This window comes from Falco punctatus, assembly GCF_963210335.1.
Source record: "Falco punctatus genome assembly, chromosome: 16".
NCBI classification, from domain to species: domain Eukaryota; kingdom Metazoa; phylum Chordata; class Aves; order Falconiformes; family Falconidae; genus Falco; species Falco punctatus.
The window spans coordinates 2900229-2922335 of NC_137596.1; the positions used below are offsets into that span (position 1 = coordinate 2900229).

The window sequence follows — 22107 nt, forward strand, 5'->3', positions numbered from 1 at the left end:
AAGAGAACAAGTTCACATTTAACAAAACCCACTTTTTTATAAATTTACTTCACTGTACTGAAGTCAATATATTCAGAGTAATTTAGTTACCTGCTAAACAACAGCAACCAGCATCACTGCAAATATAAATCTATTTGTGGAATATCAGTGGTGCTGACACATGCTCCTGCGTGCCTCCTCGTAATACACTCCCTTGCAGCTGGCCACTAACAAGGCACAAGCACAGTCTGTTTAAAATAAAAGCAGGTCAAGTAGATAAAAGCTCCGAAGTTGACCCTTCCTATCCCATTCATAGGACTTCAAAAGAACACCACCTTCGAAATTAGGCTATTAACAACAGCTACAGGCTGTCAGCCCTTGAAAAGCGTTGCCGTGCCATTGGATTTGTCAAGGAGCAGAGCCCACACCCTTCTGCTGCCACAGTTTATTAAACGGGTTCAACCACCACGCGCAGAGCGGTGGGATGGCTGGAGATGGGGATGCAGAAGGGCAGCCTTCAGGAGCAGCAGCTGTTCCCACAGCGTTGCCTGTGGCCACTTGCTATCTCAAGTCATCAGCAGGAACCAGACCCAAAAGCTCCAGATCTGGGGCACTGAGGAGAGGGGAGTTGCTAGTATCTCCAAAGCAAGACCCCAAAGAGCTCCAAGTCGGAGCACGGTGCCTTGCCAAACTGGCCACCTGCCTCTCCCAGCCCCAGGGGCACTCATTTAATGCCTCAAACAGCCAGATTGCTCCACAATCTCGGTGGTCCACCTCTTTTCCAGCTTATGCATGCACAGAAGAGAAGTTCAAACCTCTCAAGTCCAAAGCTTGATTTTAAAATACGGTTGGTACTTGGGTGGACACTTCCAGAAGAGATTTAAAAGTCCTTTGTATGTGTCTCCTGGGCATTCTGTGATGGACCCTGTGAGATTTTTCTCCCATACATTTTCCTAGGTAGGTAACAGCGAGAACACAGAAAGCACATCTTTAAATTTTCCCCAAGCTCTCTCCTGGACAGACAATCCCATTAAGTGAAGCCCAGGGACCTGAAGCTGTGTAAAACCAACAAGGTGAATCTCCTTAGCGCAGAAGCCTGACAGATGAGTGCAAAATGCTAGATTTAACTCCAATGTAACACAACAGACCGCAAGGCGTTACCGGAGGGAGAAATGCAACCCCGTTTTGCAACCCGTTGCACACAACCAGGTGATCTCCCAGCTGCCAAGAGAGATTTCATTTAGACCTTCCTCTCTACATGGAGGGACTTCATTTCTAGATAATACAGTAGAATGAGACAGATCTGAAGCAATATGCTCAAGGTCACCTAAGGAATTAATTGCAGAGCAAGACTCAAACCTGAATCCAACCACAAAGCATACTTAGCCCCAAAGCCACTAAGTTATAAGACGTACCATTTATTAACATCTATCAAATTAGGCAGAGTACCATAAACTCCTGCTTGTGGAGCGTTTTTTTAAATGGCAGGAGAGGAAATGCAGTTTCTGAGCTCCTAAGAGTCTCTCGTGGAGAAAAATACTGGTATAATAAAACAAACTATTTTAAAAACTGCCTCATCTAGTATTTATCTACTACTCTACAGCCTTCCTAAATTTAAGCGCAACATGTTAGTAATGGGTATCTTAGACACATAATTTAAAGTGTTACTGAAATTTCTTACACACAGAAGATCAGCCGCTGAGATCAAAGGCTGACGCATCCAGCGACTCTGTGACAAAAGAGAGAGATTTCTAACAGTGAATTACAGTGTTAAACAAATTGGGCTCGTCTGCCCTAAGAACGCTTCCCTTCATACTTAAGAGCACAAAGTTTGTTCTATATAGACTACTTGCAGAAAAGTAACAGGCTGTCTCTTCAGTGACCCAGCTAAGAAAATACCACTGTGCTGAAAGCAGAGGAGGAGGAGGAGAAATACACCCAAAAACCCAGCCACCAGACCAGAAATTAGGGAGACTCTATAAAGTTCTGGTAAACAGAAGTTAATCACATCCAGGTACCAGAGAAAACCATATAAGCTCTCTTTGCCTAGCCTCCATAAAAGTATCACCTGCCCAGAAGCAAATATCTGCCCTTACATTTAAAGGCAGATCACCACATCCCTCAAGGAACACACTAAAAACCTCAAGAAAATAAGAGCAGGAGACTACCACACCACTTGGGAATCGGTGGAAATGCCCCACCTTCAGACACGTTGTAATTCAGCTACCAAGAGGCCGTAATAACATTCTCCAAGTAAGTGATTTTAAAAGAAAGTCTTCCCGCGAGGGTCATGGTGAGCAGCCTCCCAACCCTTCCACAAAGGGCACGGGCACTGCAGCTGGGACTAACCCTTGTTGGTGGGAGACTCCTGGCCTCCAGCTTTTCAAAAATAAATTAAAATAGCCTCTCCCAAGCACGCAGCATGGGGACGGCGAGGAGGGATAGGCAGGAGCATCCCCCGCGATACAGTTGTCTTCCCTGGCTCACTAATGACTTATATTACCTGGAGTCAGAGCCTTTGTTCCCTTCCACAGTGCAGATGGTATTCCTCCTGGCGCTTTCCAGCCCAGTCTGTTTAAACAACAGAAGCAGTGTTTTCGTTGCAGGTTGCACATAGTTTGGGAATTGCTTTTTTCTCCCCTCCCAGCTCCAAGTGTTTTGTTTGGTTGGTTTTTCTGAACCATAGACATATTTGCATTAACAACACAAGGAATTCTTTGCTGGGTTTTCCCCATCAGCTTCCTGCCCTGAATACCAAATACCCAGGGCTGTACATCCACACTTGCCACCTACGTGGATGCTTGAATTCCTCCAATCAATGGGAGCAGGGTAGGTTTGGTTTCATTTGTTTTCTTTACAGGATCACAAAGCAATTCAGAGGTGTTCTCTGCAGGCAAAGAGTACCTTCAAAACATGATAAACAACCAGCAAAACAGCGCTGTCTTGTCTTTTTAAGGAGGTTCCACGCAAACAGCAGATAGCAGGGGGAATCCTGCACCCTTCCACTGCAGTAGGCAAACAGCAGCAGGTGACAAAAGGAGACACTCACCCAAGGGAGAATGAAGGTAAAAAGCTTTCTCGATCCCCGAGATGCTCACGGGGTTGTTTGTTTTTTTTTTTTCCACCTTCACTCGATATGGGTGGAGGCTGGAGCTAGCTAACAGCTTTACTCACAGGGTTCTGGGAGGATAGTCAGGGAGAAAAGGCTCCCAAACAAGCTCCTGAGCCAAAGGGTAGAGAAGGAAAAAAATAATAATCCTGCTCTTCTAGAATCAGACCTAAACATTCCCAAACTTAAGCCAAGGCAAGGTCACAGATAGCCCTGCACTATGGAACTGAGACTATGCTCAAGTCCTCCATCCCCACCACTGCTATTCACTTCATTTGCTATTGGAAACTGCTCTGGTTTTTCCTCCACCTCTTCTCTGTTAGTCTCTCTCACCCACGATGCCCGTCTCCATGCCTCTGTCAATTCATGTCCCCCGACCCATTCATCCCCCTCCTATAGCTGTATCTTTCTCTTTGGGTTAGCGTTGCTAATGTCAGAATCATTCCATCTGACAAAGTCTCCGCTCGTCCGCGTCTCCCTTGTCTCCTTGAATCTCTGTCAAGGCCTTTTCCACATGTCTAAGCATTTTAATGACATATGGTGCTGGGACTTGGGGGAGGGAGCATCACTCAAAGAGGAGGAAGACAAAAAAGCAATACGGTTAACAAGCAGGGAAAATGCTAGGGAAGGTCCTGGAAGACAGCTGGACTGTGGAGGAGGCATCTGGAAAGGATGCTCTTGGAGAAAGTTGGTCCACCACACTGTTCAGCTGTTCTTTCAGCTCTCCCACGGTAGCTAGCTGTTTGCCCAGAGGAAACTGCACCTTTTGAGTTTTGTTTTGGTTTTTTTTTTGTGGGTTTTTTGTTTGTTTGTTTGTTGGTGTGTTTGTTTTTTTTTTTTTTTTTGGTTTTTTTTTAACAGGGAAGGCCGATCCTGCTCTGCATCTCTATTCCAGCCCCCTGCTTTGCAGTCACCAGACCCTGCATGGCCACCAGCTGTTATATGCTGCGTGCAGATGTGCGGGCACACAGTGGAACAGAGGCACAGCCCATCTCTCCCTTGCCCTGGAAGGAATGCAGCTCTCCAGTGCGTCAAACCCAGACACACAGAGAATGGGTTAGAGTCAGGCAGGCTACACGCTCATGCATTCAACTCGACAGCACTCCTCTGGTGTAGGAAGCCACCAAAGGCTGCATCACGGCAATACATACTGCCCCAAATGCCAGGGTCTGAACTTCACGCCCAAATGAAGAATGCTCCCAACATCACCTCTGACCCAGCAGGCTTCTCCCCAGTGCTGCAGACTTAAGACTACTTTTCTCAAAACACAGTCTTAGCTGTCTGGAAGCTTTGGGATCTGCTAAGCCCCAGAAGTCCCTTTAAGACATGGTATTCAGCAGAATCCTAGTGGATTTCTCCCTACATAATTGCATTTTGCCTACTTATAATCCTCCTGGGTTTTAATTCTTCTCCACCTGCCGTAAACTGGCAAGGGATGTATGTCAGGGTGCTAGGATGACAGCTGCTGTGCTCTGTACAAGAAAATGCAGTGCTCTTGTCTTAAAGGTGGTTCAGTATGAAAGACACTAAGACACCAGATGACAAAATAAAAAGAAAGTGGACCTACATCCAAACTACTCTAACAGATACCCAGACTGCCTGCTCCAAGACAGAAGTGACAGTAACACCAGCTTTTTAAAATCCTCACCTCTTTAGGAGCTCTAATCCTATTGCAAACCAGCTGAACTTCAGCTCTTAAGTGTTTTGGCAAATCCCATCTTTGGCAGATTAATGAGAAAGCCAGCAGAAGCACAAATCCTTCATGGCATCCCATTTTGGGTAGAAGTACCAAGAACTTGCGTGTCTAGCTGCACAGCCCTCAATACTACTGCTGACCAACAGGCTGCATGGGAAACAAAACGTAGATGGGATGCATCTTGCATATTTGGATGGATTATGCTTTATCAGTGATGCTGCAGCATCCATTGCTTATTCTCTATCCCTCACATACTCTTGGGGTTTGGGGAAGCTTCACAAAACACTCCATCTACAACAGCTACGAACACAGTCCACACAGTCCCAACCTTGCTTTCACATTTATAAAACACACAAATTGAAGGAAGCAAAGGCAAATGGGTGCAGGTGCACAAGTCAGTGTCCAAAAGTGTGACGGTACACACCAAGACTTGAATGGTGAGAAAAAGAGGTGGGCATCTTTTGCAAATTGATTTTTTTAATCTGCAAACCCTTGAATGAAACCAGTACTATTAAGAACCATAAGAAAGCACCCCAGTTTCTAAATCAAAAACAAGACCCCGAAGTTACAAGCAAGATGCTCATGATGTTCTTCATTCTCTGCAACACGGTTATACTGAAAGCAAACAAGGAATGCTAGACAAAACCCCCATCTGCCAGATGACAAAAGGGAAGGATGAGGGCACACTCCAGGAATTTATCAAGGAAATCTGTTGAGCTAGGCAACTTATTTTTTTAAGACAGATGCTGAAGATAAAGCTGCTTCCCACTTGAACCTGTATGCTGATCAATGAAATATAAACCACAAATAACCCCTCCCTTTAACACCCAGTATTGCCTAGCATCTCATTTACCAGATTTGCCAAGGCCAGGAAGCTGAAGGATCACGGCCAGTGCTTTCTGTCCTCCACATCTCTAGCAGTCAGACTGGAAACAGATGTAGCCTGCTGTGTTATCAAGCAAGACCCAGTGCTTTCCAAATACTCTTCTAATACAGCTATCTGCCTGCCCTCCTTTGGAGGGGGCAGGGGGGTGACAAGGGGGAATATTTTCAGAGTGCTCATTGTTGAACAAAGTTTGTTTGAACTAGACTTAAATCAGTAGCAACAAGAGCAGCACTAAGCCAACCTCAAGCACTTGTGAAAACACCCTGCTTTAAATAGTGACTTTTTAAGCTTTAACATCATGTAAAGCTCAAGAAGATTTTATGGGCCACTGAAAGCATCTAAAACCTTGGCATCCCATCTGCAATCCAAACAGCTTTACACTAGCAGGGCTAAAGTAGCTTTTAAGTGTGAGTGCAATGCCCCAGAAGCAGGGCTAGAGCTGGCAGCATTTTCAACAGGGAGCCCTGCAACAGCCCCAACCCATGCACCCTTCCAGCAAACCAAGCTGGAAATCATTCCCACACCACCCTAAACTGGTACTTTGGCTTGGACAAAAGCCTGCAGGTTTCCAGCCATAAGGCAACTTCTTAGCTGGGTGCAGAGATGCTCCTTAAGCAAATAATTTCTCAGCAGTCCACCTGGATACTATTCATATCTGTCACCAGCACTGTCAGGGGTCAAGATGCTGAACTGTGCTGGTCCAAGCAGGTACTCTGCATGCTCAAAATTCATTAAAGTCAAATACTCCTAGGAATTTTACACATGAAAAAGCAGATGAACGTGCAACATGAGTGGCTCAATGCAGTACAGGCAGAGTTTTTTTAATGAAGGTATATTTACTCAGCAGAGCTGAAGGGCTGCTTCTTCACAGCAGGTCAGGGGCTGCTATGCAAATAATAATAAATACTCTGCACTTTTCAAGCATGCTTTAAACCCAAGTGCTCTGGAAGCATGAACTGCACAAAGCCTCACAGTATCTTGGAAGGAACAAGGGGGGGAAAAAAACAAGAACAGACACTTTGCCCAAGATAGAAATACAGAAGCTTTCTGGGTGGAAAGCACAGACATTTGATAGTACCAACAGCTTTCCTGACTGCCCCCGCCCCGTGAAAGCACTCTTCCATTGCTAACCTCGCATTTGTGTGGTTGGCAGCTTTCTAGAAACAGCAGTTCAATATCGATTCAGAAAACAGAGTCATCTGTGGTTCATTACTCCCAACAGATTTCATAAGGGATCCTGCCTGATGCCTCAGCTGCTTCTAAGCCAGCTAAGCCTAGAAGATCTGGTGCTGGTATAAAATAGTAAAGCTTCTTATGAAGCATCTCATATAGGACAAAAGCCACCAACCACAGGGACAAGTTCACCAAACCTAGAGAGATTCATCATTATTAACTGGCTTTCCAGGAGGTCTCCCTGGGCTGGAAAGCAAAGCACGCAAAGGGGATGAGGACAGCTGGAGCTGCTGGTCAGTTCAACAGCTCTAAAAACCAGAGGCTGCTGAGAACAAGCCCATGCGCTGCACGGAGAGTAACAGCTTCTACTCTGCAAGACATCAAGGGGAAAAAGAAATAACTGAGGATGGCCATCGTCAGAGCAGTATTACAGAAAGACACGAAAGAAGGTAGCACTAAGGTCTCAGTCCCACCTGGGGAGCCCTGAAGCTGTTTGTACAACTGTAACATGCCATGAAAGATTTACGGAAGACTGAAGGAGTGGTTTTCCTTCCTTGCCCCAAAGAGCCTGCAGTTTGCACCCCAGCAGGTAACATCCTCTGACAGCTGGGAGGGTTGGGACCCATCCCAACGAAGGCAAGGGAGATCCACAGCTGGTGCTGCGCAGAGGCAGGATCACACCATAGGGAACCAGTGCTGTGGGTAAACAGGAGTCCTTGACCTGCGAGACAACAAAATGCAGCCAAGCAAAAAGACCCTTCCCTTCAGCTAAAGCAAGTACGTAGTACTAAGTCTCCTCTCCGGAGGGAGAGGTTGGGTTTGACAGAGAAAATCCTACAGCTGACTAGGAAAGTGGCAACCTGCAGATATAACCTGTGGGGAACTGAGATTCGGATCTCCAACAGCGGCGAAGCCCTGAGCTGCCTGCTGAAGCCAACATCACTGTACTTGCAAGATACCAACTTATTTTGAAATCAATACCAAGATTTATTGATCCAGGAAGGAACTACCGACTGACAAGAGCAACTAGTCGATAGCAAGCCCAATGGGTAATAAGTTTTAGTGGAGATTGGAAAAAAAAAAAATTTCCAATCTGAATTTTGTTCTGGGGCAAAACTCTGCACATGCTGATTATCACAGCCCAGGAGCAAGCCAGGGACTCCTCACTATTATGCTAATATTCACACTGACCATCTCCGATGCCAAAGTCTGGGACAGCACATCACCACTGAATGAAAAAAGAAACCCTATTAGCTCTTAACAGTGAGCTGCCTGGCAGAGGACAAGTTGCTAATACAGACTACCTTGAATATCACAGCAAGAAATTCAACCTGCACAGTCAAGGCCAGATTCAGGCACGTAACACAGGGATGGCAGGAGTTCAAGCACTTAAGGTGCCTTTTGAAACCACAGTAAAATCACGCCATCCCATCCCTCTGTGAAACGGGCTCCACTGAATATCCACTGCTACACCCTGAAAGGCAGCAAGACCAAAAATAAAGCGAGCAAACCAGATCTGACCAACTGAGGCTGGGAAAGCTGGTTGCAGCAATTTCCCTTCGTTTGTCTACAAAATCTCAACTGCTGTATCAAAATACAAAAAGGGGTGTCAGTTACCAGAAGGGCATCCTCCATATCGTGATAGGGGCTGAGGAGAGAGTTGATACCACATTTCTCAAGTTGAAAAGCCAGTGCCTTAACTCCAATATTTCAGAAGCAGCAAAATCCCACCTTCAACTACAGCTGCTACTTGAGGGAGGCAGCAAGGATTTCTCAGGTGCCGCAGACCCACACAAAACACTGAAGCCTGCTGGGACCAAACTGCAGAAGTACCATCCTGTAGCTCCAGGGCACGAAGAACCTCTCGCACACTTCACAGTGCAACAGGTCTGACTTATGTTTACAGGTTTCCAGGAAGCCATCACCTAAACCCTCCCTTTATTCCCTTGTCAATACCCACAAAACAGATTTAAGAAGAACAAACAGCTCTTCCTGGCTCCTTGAAAAGGCTCAGGCAATCTAATACTGCTTTGGGATCTCACACCGAGGTAACCCCAAGGCAGTGAAGAGGCTGCAGATGGAGGTGGGAAGAAAGATTTGGAGAGCAGGGGTTTTCCTCGTAGCGATGACTGGTGTCTAGGCTAAAGGCTGCCAGCACCCGCGGAAGCAACTGGCACAATATGACAGCCCTGCAGGAGGATAACTGGGCAGAGAGTGCTGTGCAAAATAAAGTGTTTACTAGCTTTAATATTTAATTGTGCAAAATGAAGAGAAAGAAGCTGGGGAATCGGAACTGCAGACGGAGATGCACATACGTGTCAGGTGCTCTGATGCCACCATGCCAAGCTGAGCACCTAAATGAGCCAAAGTATCAACATCAAGAGCACCCGTTTGGATGCACCCATCATGCTGACTGCTGCCAGGCTCCCTTCTGTTCTCGCTGGCAGAGCAAGAAGTGCTCTCCCCTCTGATCTGGGAGAGCACAGCACAGAGGGAGGCACTGCAGGCACAGGGAGAGGCACCACGTGCAGCAGTCATGAAAGCACCTATGTGAAATCCAGCAGGCATAGGGTCAGCTCCATGGGACCTGAGATGCCTCAGCCAAGCCATAGGCTCCATCCAACCTCATGTATAAGAAAACTATTGGCATCCACATCCCAGCATAGAAACGCTCGTGTGAGCCACCTGAGAAGGGCTCCTTTCCCATCTGAATCACCCAAAAAAAGTCTGGCTTGTAAAGGAGGTAGAGCACTGCTCATTCGCAGGATTGTTCTTCCTCATCTACAAAGAGATGCCTTGCATTGACACTCTTTTATTCAAAGGCTTGGAAGGAAGGATACCTGCAAGGAGGTCCCCTCCACCCTAAAAATCCCAGCAGCTGAGCCTGCTTAAAGTTGCTCAAATCTCAGTCTGACTGACTCTGCTTAAAGCTGTTCACCTGTTCCCACTAAATGGCTTTCCACTCCTATTTGTCTTTGGAGGCAGCCTGGGAGACCACAATCACTGTCAGACACACTCAAACCTTTCTATTCCTTTTCCAAAAGGATACCAAATCAGCTCCAAATGAGTCACTGAAAAGCTCTACATCCCACCAAGGGAAAAGCCTGAACTATTGTGTGACTAAAGCTGCTGTTTGTATTGTATCTCTGCATATGGCCAAACCCGGCATGGAAATTAAAAGGAAGGCTGGCTCCATAAATATTGCAGTGTGAACAACACAGAGGTCTTTGCTGGATTATCACTGCTAAAAGGAACTGCAAAGCATCCAACTACACAAATGAAAGATGTTAATAGAGCGGTCCCAGCGGAGAGGAAGGCTGTATATTACGTGGAGCTGCTTTAACATCCTGCAAAATGTGCAGATTTAAATAACGTTCCCCTTTCACACAGAATAAATCTCTGCGCTTTCCACAAAGAAATGCAGCACATGCCTACGCCAGCCTACTCCAGTGGGCAGATGGCTTACGGGAGACATGGGTGACGGATTGAAGACCTGACATTTGTGTCCCTCGTTTGATGCAATGGTACCAACCAGCTCCACCAGACAAGGCTGGGCTGTAGCATGCCTTCATATGTAATCTTCCCACCCACAGTACTCTTTAGATACAAAGGAAAAAAAAAAAAAGGTGGTTAAGACAGATTTTTCTCTCCAACCTTTTAATTAAGCCATTAGTCTCTTCCCCCTTAACCCGGGAATGAGAGGCCTGTCTTCACAGGAGCAAATGATTTCCCCAGAGTAATGAAGATGCATTATCATACAGGAAAAAATCATTAGTTGCCATGTCCAGGACAATGCGATTGCTCAATTACTACACTAAAACACACAGCACCCTTCCCAGTGCCCCAGGCGCAAACTTGGAAGGGATGCATCCAGGGAAACATCGCTTCTTCAGGAGGAGACCTGGACCCACGCAAAGGTCCTACTTGAATTATTTTCCAAGCAAGCCTTTGCTCACTTCACCTTTAAGGCGCCACAGCAACAGGCAGAAGATCTCAGGAGGATTTTCTCCAAGTGCTTTACAGTAGCAAAAAAGGGCCGGGGGAGTTTCCCATCACATTGAGGTGGTCTCAAATACCCCAGTAAGGATTCATCAGGAAACCACATGCTCAAGTGCCTCTAGGACCAGGAGGCACTTAACACCGGGGGAATGAACAATGTAAACACGATCAACAGCAGGGAGCAGACTGGGTGACCCAGCAAGTCACTGAATCGCACCATCAGAGACACCTCTCCTGATGAGAGGAGACCGCGTGACTCTCGGATTCAATGTCGGGGTGACCCAGCTGGCTCTGCTGCAATGCATGCAGCAGGGACTGTCAGCTCGGCTTTGGGTCCCACTCTTCCTTCCCCAAAGCTCTACGTTAGCTGCAAAATACTATTCACCCACAACTTACCAGATCAGGATGATCCAACTCACCGTTTCCCCCTCTTCATCACCCCCAGGATGATTAAGAATGAGATTTAGTCATCTAACTAGGGTACCATTATTCCTTCAAATGTATAATTTCAGTACACCTCTCACCTACCGAGATACCCATTAGAAAAATGACTCATTAGCTCTTCCCCCTGCATGTTCAGCATAATACTTTCAACATATAGATGTGGGTCAACCAATGCTATTCATGAACTCCAATCAAACCCATTCAATTGTTCAGACTGAAAGGGGGGAGTGGGTGTCAAAATGAAAAGTGTTTTATTTAGACATTTTCCCCTCTACATGAAACATTTAGACTTTTTTCCCCCCCAAGACATCTCTGAAGTTAATCTACTTTAAAAAAGGTTTTTTAAGTCTGAACAAAGAACATATCATATCAGATGAAATGTTTTATTTGACCTGAAACAAATATTTTCAGTCTTGTTTTCAGTTAACCCAATATAGCATTCCTTCTTCAGTTCTTCAGTCCAGACAGACAAGGGGGGGGGGAAAAAAATTCAGAGCTCCATACACAGCCCATTCAGTAACAGCTGTCAAAACGACCATAGCTTATGTTAATATTAAAATACTGCTTTAGCAATTTATGAACAGTATCTGGAACGCTAAGGCACAAATTAGCAGAGATGAAATTATTTACCCAAGATAATACATTTTGACATTAGTATCTTTCTATTGCTCAACTAATCTTAAATAGATATAGGTTTATACTGAAGACAAGGAGGAAAGGTTGATGGTTTACACAGGTTTGAGATGATTCCCAAAAGTGTTTCCACCCCTTGGTGGGCATGACACGCGTCTTTATTAAAGGTGCTGCCTAGGTAATTTTAACATGGCATTTTTCAAACCAAGGCTAGCACAAGCAGGTGCCCAAGGCAGAAACACCACTCCTAAAAATAACAACTGCTTTAGCAAAAGCAGGCATGATATTACCGCCTGACCAGGGTGCGAGGCCAGTAAGTGCTGCCACAGTCTCATAAGGTACCATCGTAATCCCTCCCCACCCAGCACACAAACAGCCAAGAGCGATGTTCAGAGACGTCAGTAGCACACAGAGCTCTGGAAAGAGTTTGAACAGTTTATATCGGTGCACGATGGCTCAGACATCTGGGCTTCAGCCTACACCTGAGCCCCCAGTATTCAGCTGTCCCAAAACAATGCTCCTTACAGTGCAAATCCCTCCAAAAGACATCCCACAGGCTTTTAAGACCCACAACCTAGTGAAATCATGCAAAAATTGAGTACCTGGATTTGATTACTGCATGCCTCAATTCTTTACGTGAAGAATGTGATGCTTGACTCCTTTGGAGAAGGTGTAAGGCTGGTGACTTCCAAGACTACAAGACAACCTGGTGTGGCTGCCAGGGGGTTATATATACACACACAATAGGCGTTGAGCTTCAGGGCAACCAGCAGTTTGCTGCCACGCAAGGTACCTTCCCCATCACAGCAGGGAGCGGGTACCATGGCTGTTTCAGGCACTGGTGCTGCACACGGCAGTTGCTTTAGTTAAATGCAAACTAGCAATCTCTGCCTTCACATATGACAATTGCCATGTGATTTCTGTCTCATTAAGCTCTGAAATGTAAAACAAAGGGGATTTATGTGGCTGCTGTTTGGCGTTCACTTGCACGATGTCAAGCCTTGCATTTAACGGCTCTTCGGCCTTGTCACTGTCTCAAGATTGTTTCTGTTTGGCTTCTGAGCCAACGCCATACCTGACGGTTTCCCACCTCAAGCTGAAATACGACATGAGGAAGAGGCAGACATGGGGTTGCTCTAGCAAGCAAACCCTCCTATTCACTGCCCTCCACCCTGGTTGTGATACCAGCTAGCGCAGATCTCTGCTGCAGGCTCCTGTGCCTCAGTTCCCCTCATCCGCCGCTGTCAGACTCATTCAGCTTATTCAATTCCCAGCCCTCCGTCCATCAATCCAGCATATTTATATACAGCAAGTTGCACTGTGCACGGAATAACAAATTCTGCAAAGCACTTATTTGTAAGGCTGGGATGAGAAAAGCTACAGGCAGCATTTGGGAGGTATTTTGGAGAACATGGACCATCAGTGAAATGCTATCCCACACACAATACAGAAAAAACCTAAAGGCTGGCTACAGAGCATTTGATTCTAGCAATAATTCACTGAGGTACAAAGAACACTCCCAGTACAGCATTGTAAACTCATTATTTGGGGCAAATTTAACAAGTGCCACCGATACACAGGCTGACTGATGCTCAAGACATGAAGATTCATGAAGATTCATGACCACGGGTCTCCAGAGCCATGACTCTGATCCTCCTCTTCTGATTACAAAGACCAACCACTCACTGATGCTTCACAAACTGGCAGCACTAACAAGGCTATTCCTAGACCCAGAGCATCTACAGCAACACAACTAACCACTGAGTGTCATGGAGCTAAGTCAAGGGGATTCACTTAAACCACAAAATTGGGGATTATGACCTATAAAAGCGTCAGAGAGCACCAGCCTCCACTTCCAAAAGCAACCCAGCAGCCTAGTATTAATGCTGGATTTTTCCAAGAGCAACTCTGTGTTGGGTACCCAACTTTGGTGATGTTAAAAGGCATGGCATTTACTCAAAGTATCAGGCAAACTCCTGGCATTAAAGATAGCCTGAAACACTGTGACTTGGGCACCCAGAGACAGAAGCATCGCCAAGCTCTGGCAGCTGTTGGGTCCTCCAGCCTAGCACGACTGCCCAAGGATGCTCAAAGAGCCAGAAGCAGGACAACGATTCCACTCCAGCTCCCCACGGCCCACGCCACCACCCCTGCCACAAGGCCACCTTCTCACCCCCACGAAACATTGTCACCTTGGGCACAAAAGATCTTGTAAGCAGCACAGAGAGCCATGTGAGAAATTGTAATGCCAGCGGCACAAAGCCGCATGGAAGGAGATGTATTGTGGAGAACCACAACAAAAAATGAGGTTTCTATGGGAAGCACAAAGCCGGACATTGTTCAGCAAAGCCCCACTCCGCAAGCCGAGGCAGAGAACCTTGTACAAAAGCAAGAGCTCCCACTGATGCCATTGTCAAGCTCATAGAGCAGAGATTTCTCTGGAAGAAAAGCAGACCCCACGACAATTATTTATCACCACACAAACATCTTCCTTCTCGCCTTTTGTTGATGCAACACAGACCACATGTGTCTCCAGCCAGGATGAGAAAAGCTACCAGCTGGATCAAGGAAGGCTGAGATTAATCTGGTTTCACATAGATAAAAAAAAACGCGAGCAATCAGTTTTAAAATTAATATTAAAGTTGTAAGTCACCTTTGACTATATTAAAATATAAACTGGAGCATACAATAAGCCTCAAATAAGCCCCACCGGCAGTCAGAACAGCTCCCTTATCAACCTCTAACATCCCCTGTAAAATAATAACTGGAAGCCAGACTGCTCTGAGAGAAACTCGTTCTCCTGGGGCAGTGCGATGTGACCCAATTCCTGCTGCCATTTCAGAAGCCCTCGCTTGGCCGTTTTTCAGCATGCCAGCAATGAACTCAGCTGCAGCAGAAGTCATCTGGGAAGGGAGAGCTGGCATGGGAAGGCTGAGCCTTAAGCTATATGCCGGGTGTATCTGCTGCAGATATGGGGCAGGGAGCAAGAATGTGAAGGGATGCGGTGCTGTAATTCAATGAAGCACCTGGGCTTCGGTGTCTTTTTCCTCCCCAGTAATGGCATGGAGGTTTGGGAACTGGTTTTCTCCCAGCCCTTGGCTTCTCCTTCTCCATCTGACACTTTCTGAACATTTCCAAACTTTCTTCTCTATTGCTGACTTTGAAAGAGGCCGAAAGGTTCTTGTCAGGGGAAAGCAGCATGGGTGGACCACGGCAGCACCAAAGGAAGCTGGCCTCAGCAGCACCACATGCTGTGGCAGAGCAGGATTGATAGGCATCACAGCCAAAGCCCATATGCAACACCCCAAGGTCAGCTGCTGAAGGACAGCAGAAATAACAGCCCCACGATGAAGGGAAGGGTCACGGTCTGATGAGGAACACAGGTAGCTGCAGCCAGCAGGTATCCACACTCACCCTGAGCACTACTGCAAAGTCAAGGAGAGAACGAGGGCACGCTTGGATTATTTTGCCCACGGACCACTGCATTCGGCATCACAGGGCTGATGCTGGCTGTAACCAGCTCTAACAGCAGTCTCTCCACTTCACCACACGGCAAGTCCATACCCAGACCCACTTCACACCAGTATAACCTTAAGGAGGCTTCTCTGGTTGGTTAAGATGGACTGAAGCCATCCTTTGATTTCCACAGATAGTTGCCTCCATAAGGGTTCAGAAAGACTGAGCCAAGAGCTGCTGAGGCAGAGACCACCACCTTCAACCGCTTATGCGCAGGGGGCAAGTGGGTCTTGGGGAAAAGCGATGGTCCTTGCGCTGCCAGAGAGCTCTGTCACCAGCAGAGCTGCACAGGCTGCTTTCTAGCAGACTGCTGCCTGCTTGAGAGGGCTCCAAATAAATAAAGCCACTGTCTCATTAGCATGCAAATCTATTCGAGCCCCTATTTCAATTTGAATTCTATGCATATGATCAGAGTGCAAAATGCAAATTATACAAATGCACCCATATGAAGAAACAAGCAGGAACTTTGCACAAAAGGATTAGGGCCAGGCTATTTCCCCCCAAAGTCTACAGTGCTGGTGGGGGCTTCTGCCAGGGAGCATCCTTTAATGGTCCGCAGTCATGCAGCACAGAGCTTTACCTACGAAATAGTTTAAAAAGCACCATGACTCTGGCTTCGGCTGCTGGAGCAATGACTCGAGACAGGTTGCAGGGGACAGGAGGAGGATGGACAGGCTAGGGTCAAGAGGCAAGGGGTGCTACAGCCTCAGCACTCATGGCCAAGGGTCTCCCCCCAAGGGATCAGCACCCAATTCAGATTGGCCTGAAGGTACCAGAGATGTCCCCAGTGCTCCTCCAGAAGCCCCCAAAAGGCAGCACTGCCAGCATCTCTCCAGCACCAGTCACTGCACCTACCAGCCCAGGGCTATGGACCAGGATAGCCAGCTCAGGGCAGCAAGGTGGGTCTAAAGCAGCAAAGACCATCAGGAAGGTGGTCACCACCCCTGTTCAGCCCCACCATCTTAGTGACAAGGGAGGTGATGCTTCACAAGTCCCAAAATGCTTAAGCCCTCCTTCCCATGGAGCTTTGGCTGGGAGAGGTCTGCAAGGTCTGGGAGGAAAAACAGAAGCCCAGCTTGGAAGGTCCTCTGCAGACCAAGGTCAGATGAAAAGAATCCCAGTTCACCCGATTTTAGCAAAGTAAGGCTCTGAGCTCTGCTCTAACAGGAGCCCCAGCTCCTTTCTCCAGGCTGCCTGGTCCACCAGCCCCACGGCGTGGGAGACCCTGCTCCCTAGTCAGACACAAAGCTCGGGCAGAGCAGATGGGAGGCTGCATGCATTCGCTTCTCCCTCCTACGTGCACAAAATACTCAACCCACCATTTATCGTATTACATTTTCATTTTAAAGTAAATACCTGTTTTCAATTAGTACTTACCGTGAGGGGCATGCATCACTGAGAACACTTATTTCTCTTCCTTTCATTATTAGATTAGAAGTCGCTCAAGTTTAACTACACTTAACAGCAGCAGAGACGTAACTGTTTTGCAGACGCTAATCCACTTCCCACCTCCACCCCCAAAAAGGCTCCAATCCAGCTAACACAAGCCTCAGTACCGAGTCTGCACATCAAGGTGCTGGCACTCAAACCTGCTGCAGCCCTGACCAACCCCTCAGAGCCTGCCCATCCATACCCTGCACATCCTACCTCCAGGCTGTTAACAAATTCCACCGCTTTACATTCGTGTCAGAAAACCCGACCCCCTCGCAATTTCACCTCTGTAGCAAGGAGGCTTGCATGGACTTCCCCACGGGTATATAAAGCGAATCAAACCCAGCACAAAGACTTGCCCAAAACCTTACAAACAAAACCAAAAGCACTGGGGATCAACCATGTCCGGTGCTCCACCTACTCATTCATTCGCATCAGATGACAGGTAAGCATATCACTTGGCTAGCCACTATTTTCCTCCAAGTCTCCCAAATGTTTCCAAGCCTCCTCATCTTCATCCCATTCAGGAAAGCCCCTCCTCCCACAGCAACCATGAGATTATCCCCCAAGCACATCCACGCGCTGCCTGTGCAGCCCTCTGCTAGAGCACTCGTAAGCATAATAGTACTATTATACTTTGCTCATTATGCCTCATTTTTATTACATGGCCTCATTAAGTTAAGAAGCCTCTGTAATTTAACTGCATCTCTTGGTCTCCGCACGGGGGCTCCAGCTGCGTTTGTCGTCAATCACTTTATTAAAAACACAGGACAAAAATTACTACTATACCATTACCGCCCATCAATCTCTTCAATTGCCTCTTAGGTCCTTTCTTTACCTGCTCAATGCACCAGGGCCAGATGAATATCACTGGCACCTTTATAATCTTTCCATATTTTTCCAGTAATTACGAGCTGATTTTAAGGGTGCTTTCAGGGAACAGCAAGTAAGGCACATGCTGGCACACAATGCCCTCATGGTGTACAGGAGAGCAGGTAATAAAAGCATGCAACCAGACCAAGAGAAGTAAACTGTTAGAAAAGAAAATGTAATTGTATTGAGCCTAACACAAGATGCTTTAGATTCACAGGCCAGGTCAACAGTATTTTAGATTTAAATATACTGTGACAAATTGGCACACTGCAAGAGCCATCATGGTGAATTCACTGACCAGGCCAAAGGCAAGAAGAGATCTGCATCCCATTTCTAAACCTCAGAGAAGGATGACCAGCAATCAATACTCAAACAGTTTCTACAACAGCTTCCCAGCATCCCTTCATCCACCAGGGAACAGTGGTACTCGCCATCCTTTGTGCAGAAAAAAAAAAAAAACCTTCCTGAACTCGATGTTAAAATTGCAAATATCAAAACACAGTACATTGACAAGTCCACTTCAAAGTTTCCAATCCATAATTCTTGGAGGTTTCCTGCTCCACAACAAGTTTCAGAGGTTCAACATTTCTTCCTGATTTTGAACAAGATGATTCCACTGGGACAACAACTCTGATCTGCTCAAGTCAGCAGCAACTTGCACAGGTTAAGAGCACTACACAGATTTCTGTGTATGCTTGGGAGAAAGCCAAACCACAGAGAAAAACCTACCTGCTGCAGAAAAAAAAAAATAAATCAGTATGCTGGATGAAAAGTTTGCCCCAACCACCACTGTAAAGACACCATCAAGGGACACCAGCCATTTGGCAATTGCATATGGTCCTTTTCTCTTTGAGAGGTTTCATTCTTCCCCCCTCTCTCCTTCCCCCCAACCCTACTCGCTCCCAGGAAAAAACTGCTCTGCCTAGTCAGCTCTTCTCCCTTCTGGTTTGCTTCCATCACAGAAAGGGCAAGAAAAGGCAAATTCGGGAGATCACAGCTAGTACACAACAAGTTGCACAGAGATGCTGAACAAGTGTAGGGGATACCACCTTGATGCAGTCAGCACCTCCCAGAGAAGAAAGGGAGGAAGGTGAGAGGTGTCAGCTCTTTGAAAGAAAATGCAACCTTAGGAGGAGGCTAGCATCCAAAGCGTGGCAATCTGAATGCCCTGGCAGTTGCCTTTTTAGCCAGCACATCTGATTGAAGAGAGCTTTGAAGATTTCAAAAGGCGCCATGTTTCTTAGTTTATCGCAAGTGTCTATCTTAAACCAATATTATCATTTTAAGCATGACCAGAGCAAAAAGGAATCTTCAGAAACTGTTCCTGCCGCAGGAGATAGACACTCACAGAAGAGGCAAATTAAAAAAAAAAAAAAAATCCCTCAGACTTACAACCCCATGCAGGACCCCGACTCACATCCAGCCCAACGGCACTGCTGCCGCGATCACTGCAGATCTGTCAGGAGGCAATGTTTACACTGTTTGGGGCTTGACAGCAAAAGGCACTTCTGCTCACCCATCAAGTTCCCTCCTCTGCCCTTTCTGAAGGGTACATCTCCGCATCATTGACACTGAGCCCCTACGCTGCAACCCAAGGGGAATGAACATTTTCCAAGGGGTGGCAGGAAGCAGAGACAGCCACTGTCTCTTAAAAAGCTTCCCATATTCACCATCAGGAGCGAACACCCCCCAGCCAGCAGGAATCGATGCCCAACCCAACCACCAAACCAAAGACTGCATGCTAACCAAGCAAAGATGCTCAGCAAACCTTCCACCTCACCCAAGCAAGAGCAGATCACAACATCCAGGATGCGCTGCTGGCTCAGGATAACTTTAGGCATGCAGAGACTGAGCTGGACTGCAGAGGTTATCTAAGCTGCACTTCAGAACCCGCTTTAGGCACGCTGAGGTTGAAGGACTGTAGGGCTGAAGATGTTTCTCTGTCTCACAGGGAAGCTCACGAGCAAGGGAAAGGCAGCAGTATTGTCTCCCAAGTACAGAAAGAAGATGCCTCTCGGGGTTACGTGGCAATCTCCATTATTACAAGTGCAAATAAAGGAAGTTGCAAGAAATCTACCATCTACCAGCACGTCAAGCTTCAGCTTAGACAGAAGGAGTTAATTTACTACCAGTCAAAGGTCTGATATCTTAAACCTTTTCAGATCTGGACAAGATGAAGAATAAGCGTAGACAGTGTCAGACTGATCAGGAGGACAAAATGCTGCAAACAGCTGTGCCTAATTTTAGCATCTGCTGGTTCTGTTTCTTCAGCACTTGCGGGTGGGGGGGGGGTGGCCCCGTCACTCCCAGCTTATTAAAGACACAGCCAGAAGGAAAAGCAAGGAGTGTTAAATCACATTCTGGGGATTAGCTCATGGGAGAGAGTAAGAAACAAACCAGCAAGGCACCACTGACCAGTAACGATACTATTCCCTTCTGCAGGATACTCCTTCGCCCCACAAGGATGCGCAAGAGGTTCATCACCTCCATGCATGGCGCTGCCAAACTTAGATACATTAATCACCAGCCGGGGGGGTAAGAAGCAGTGGGGGTCAGACACAGCCTCCCGCATTCCTCTCCTACACCCTTCTGCTTTTTGAGCAAGCCCGCAGCATTTGCATCACTGCTACGTGCTCCCTGGCAGGGCCACCTTGAGACCTGCACCATTGCCTGGAGACATGTCCAACCACCCAGTGGGGTGATCGCTGCTCCTCGAATGGGTGAGAACGGCAGAAGGCCCCCAACTCACCTCCCCAACCCTCAAGCAACCTCTCTGCAGCGCAGGAGGAGGAACGGCCTTGGCGGCTGAACCCCAAACCTCTGGCTGGGTGCACTCAGCCTCCCCACAGGGGTGAAGCCCAGCAGGTCACCTTGCGCCTCTCCAAAAGAGCCCGGCACTGGCAGGTCAGAGCTCAGCGCTCCGCTCCATGCAAGCGCTGCTGCTGCCACCGCCAGGCTGAACCGAAAAAGTGAGAATAAAAACTGCATCAGCTCTGCCAGGTGACCTGGTTTGAGATTCAAAATACTCGGGTATTCCTTCCCACGTGCACCCCCAGTGCTCTCTTCCTTTAGTCTGAATTATTAAGACACCCCACATGTCTGCAAGCTGTTCCTCCAGCACTGTAAATGCACAGCCTAACGAGGCGAGAGCCGCAGTCACACTCTGCTCAACGAACGAGCTATGAAAACCTCCGACTGCTCGCCGGGGCTGCTAGGACACGCCTGGGATGCTCTGCTCAAGTCACCTGGAACAGCAATGGCCGGTCATTAAAATACACGCTCTGCAGGGTAACAAGTCCACACAGACCAGAGGCAGAGACAGGCATTAGAGGAGCTGATAAGGCTCATCTGACTGCTAACGATTTTGTCTACAGTTATTTTTGTGCAGCTGGGAACAAGTGGCTACAGTCAGCTACTTGCCAGCTGGGGAGAAAGCAGCAGTTTTGTATCATTGGGAATGGAAACACATCCAGCTCAGCCCCCTACCCTGCTCCCAGATTTTTCTCTCCTTGCTGGCAGGGCTTGCCATGGACTGACCAAGACAGCATCCAGTGACATCTCTGGGTGACGGGTGAAGACGCAAAGTGAGGGGTGGTAAAAAGCAGGGGCTTCCTGCAGGCACAGCTCGAGGAAAGGGATTCAAGCCTCTGCTGACAATTGAGCAACACCTCAAAGCGCTGGCTGGATTTAGATCCCTTTGCAGGAGCCAGATGCCTGTCTGGCAGAGAGAAACTCTCATTCACGCAGCTGAAGGTGACCATCTCCCTCCATCCACCTTCATGTGCAAAAGCCTTGCCAGCATGGACCAACATCACTCCTCCCTGACAGCCTGCATCTCCATGGCTTGCCTGCAGCTCAGGGCTTACAGACAGTTCTCAAAGCACAACATGTTCCTCACTGCAAAGCAGGCGGCGGCCGAGCCTCACCCCTTGGCCTCACCAATTTCAGTCAAGCAACTCACAGTTTGCACTGGAAAAAGCAAATCCACCTGAGCACTGGTGGCCTGGGCAGATCTGCAGAAGGGTGCTCATCCTCAGCCAGCAACTCCACCTGCTCAAGCCAACATCAGCTGAATCAAGTTTTCATTTCTGGGCTGCCAGCCAACACCAAAGAAAGAGCAGACCCGCTAGTCTGGAAGGAAGGTCCATATACCCCTTTGTGCCCCCCATACCACCAGCTACCCCCTGCTGTAAGGTGTTTCTGCACCCCTGTCTCCACATCCCCTTAGGATACAGGTACCTCCATCCAAAGCAGCTCCTTCCATCCCGCATTCTCCATGGAGACCCACAAAATCCTCCTGTTACTGTCACGCTGGCCGTTGTGCAAGTTCGTCTGTCTTAACTTGATGCTGAGCATACAAGCGGGGCT

General features: G+C 47.4%; 1 protein-coding gene across 6 annotated transcripts in view; it reads right to left on the reverse strand.

The window, feature by feature from the left end:
- KIRREL3 (kirre like nephrin family adhesion molecule 3) overlaps positions 1-22107 on the reverse strand; it is a 340228-nt gene that overhangs the window by 311114 nt on the left and 7007 nt on the right. The gene's annotated exons all lie outside the window — the stretch shown is intronic.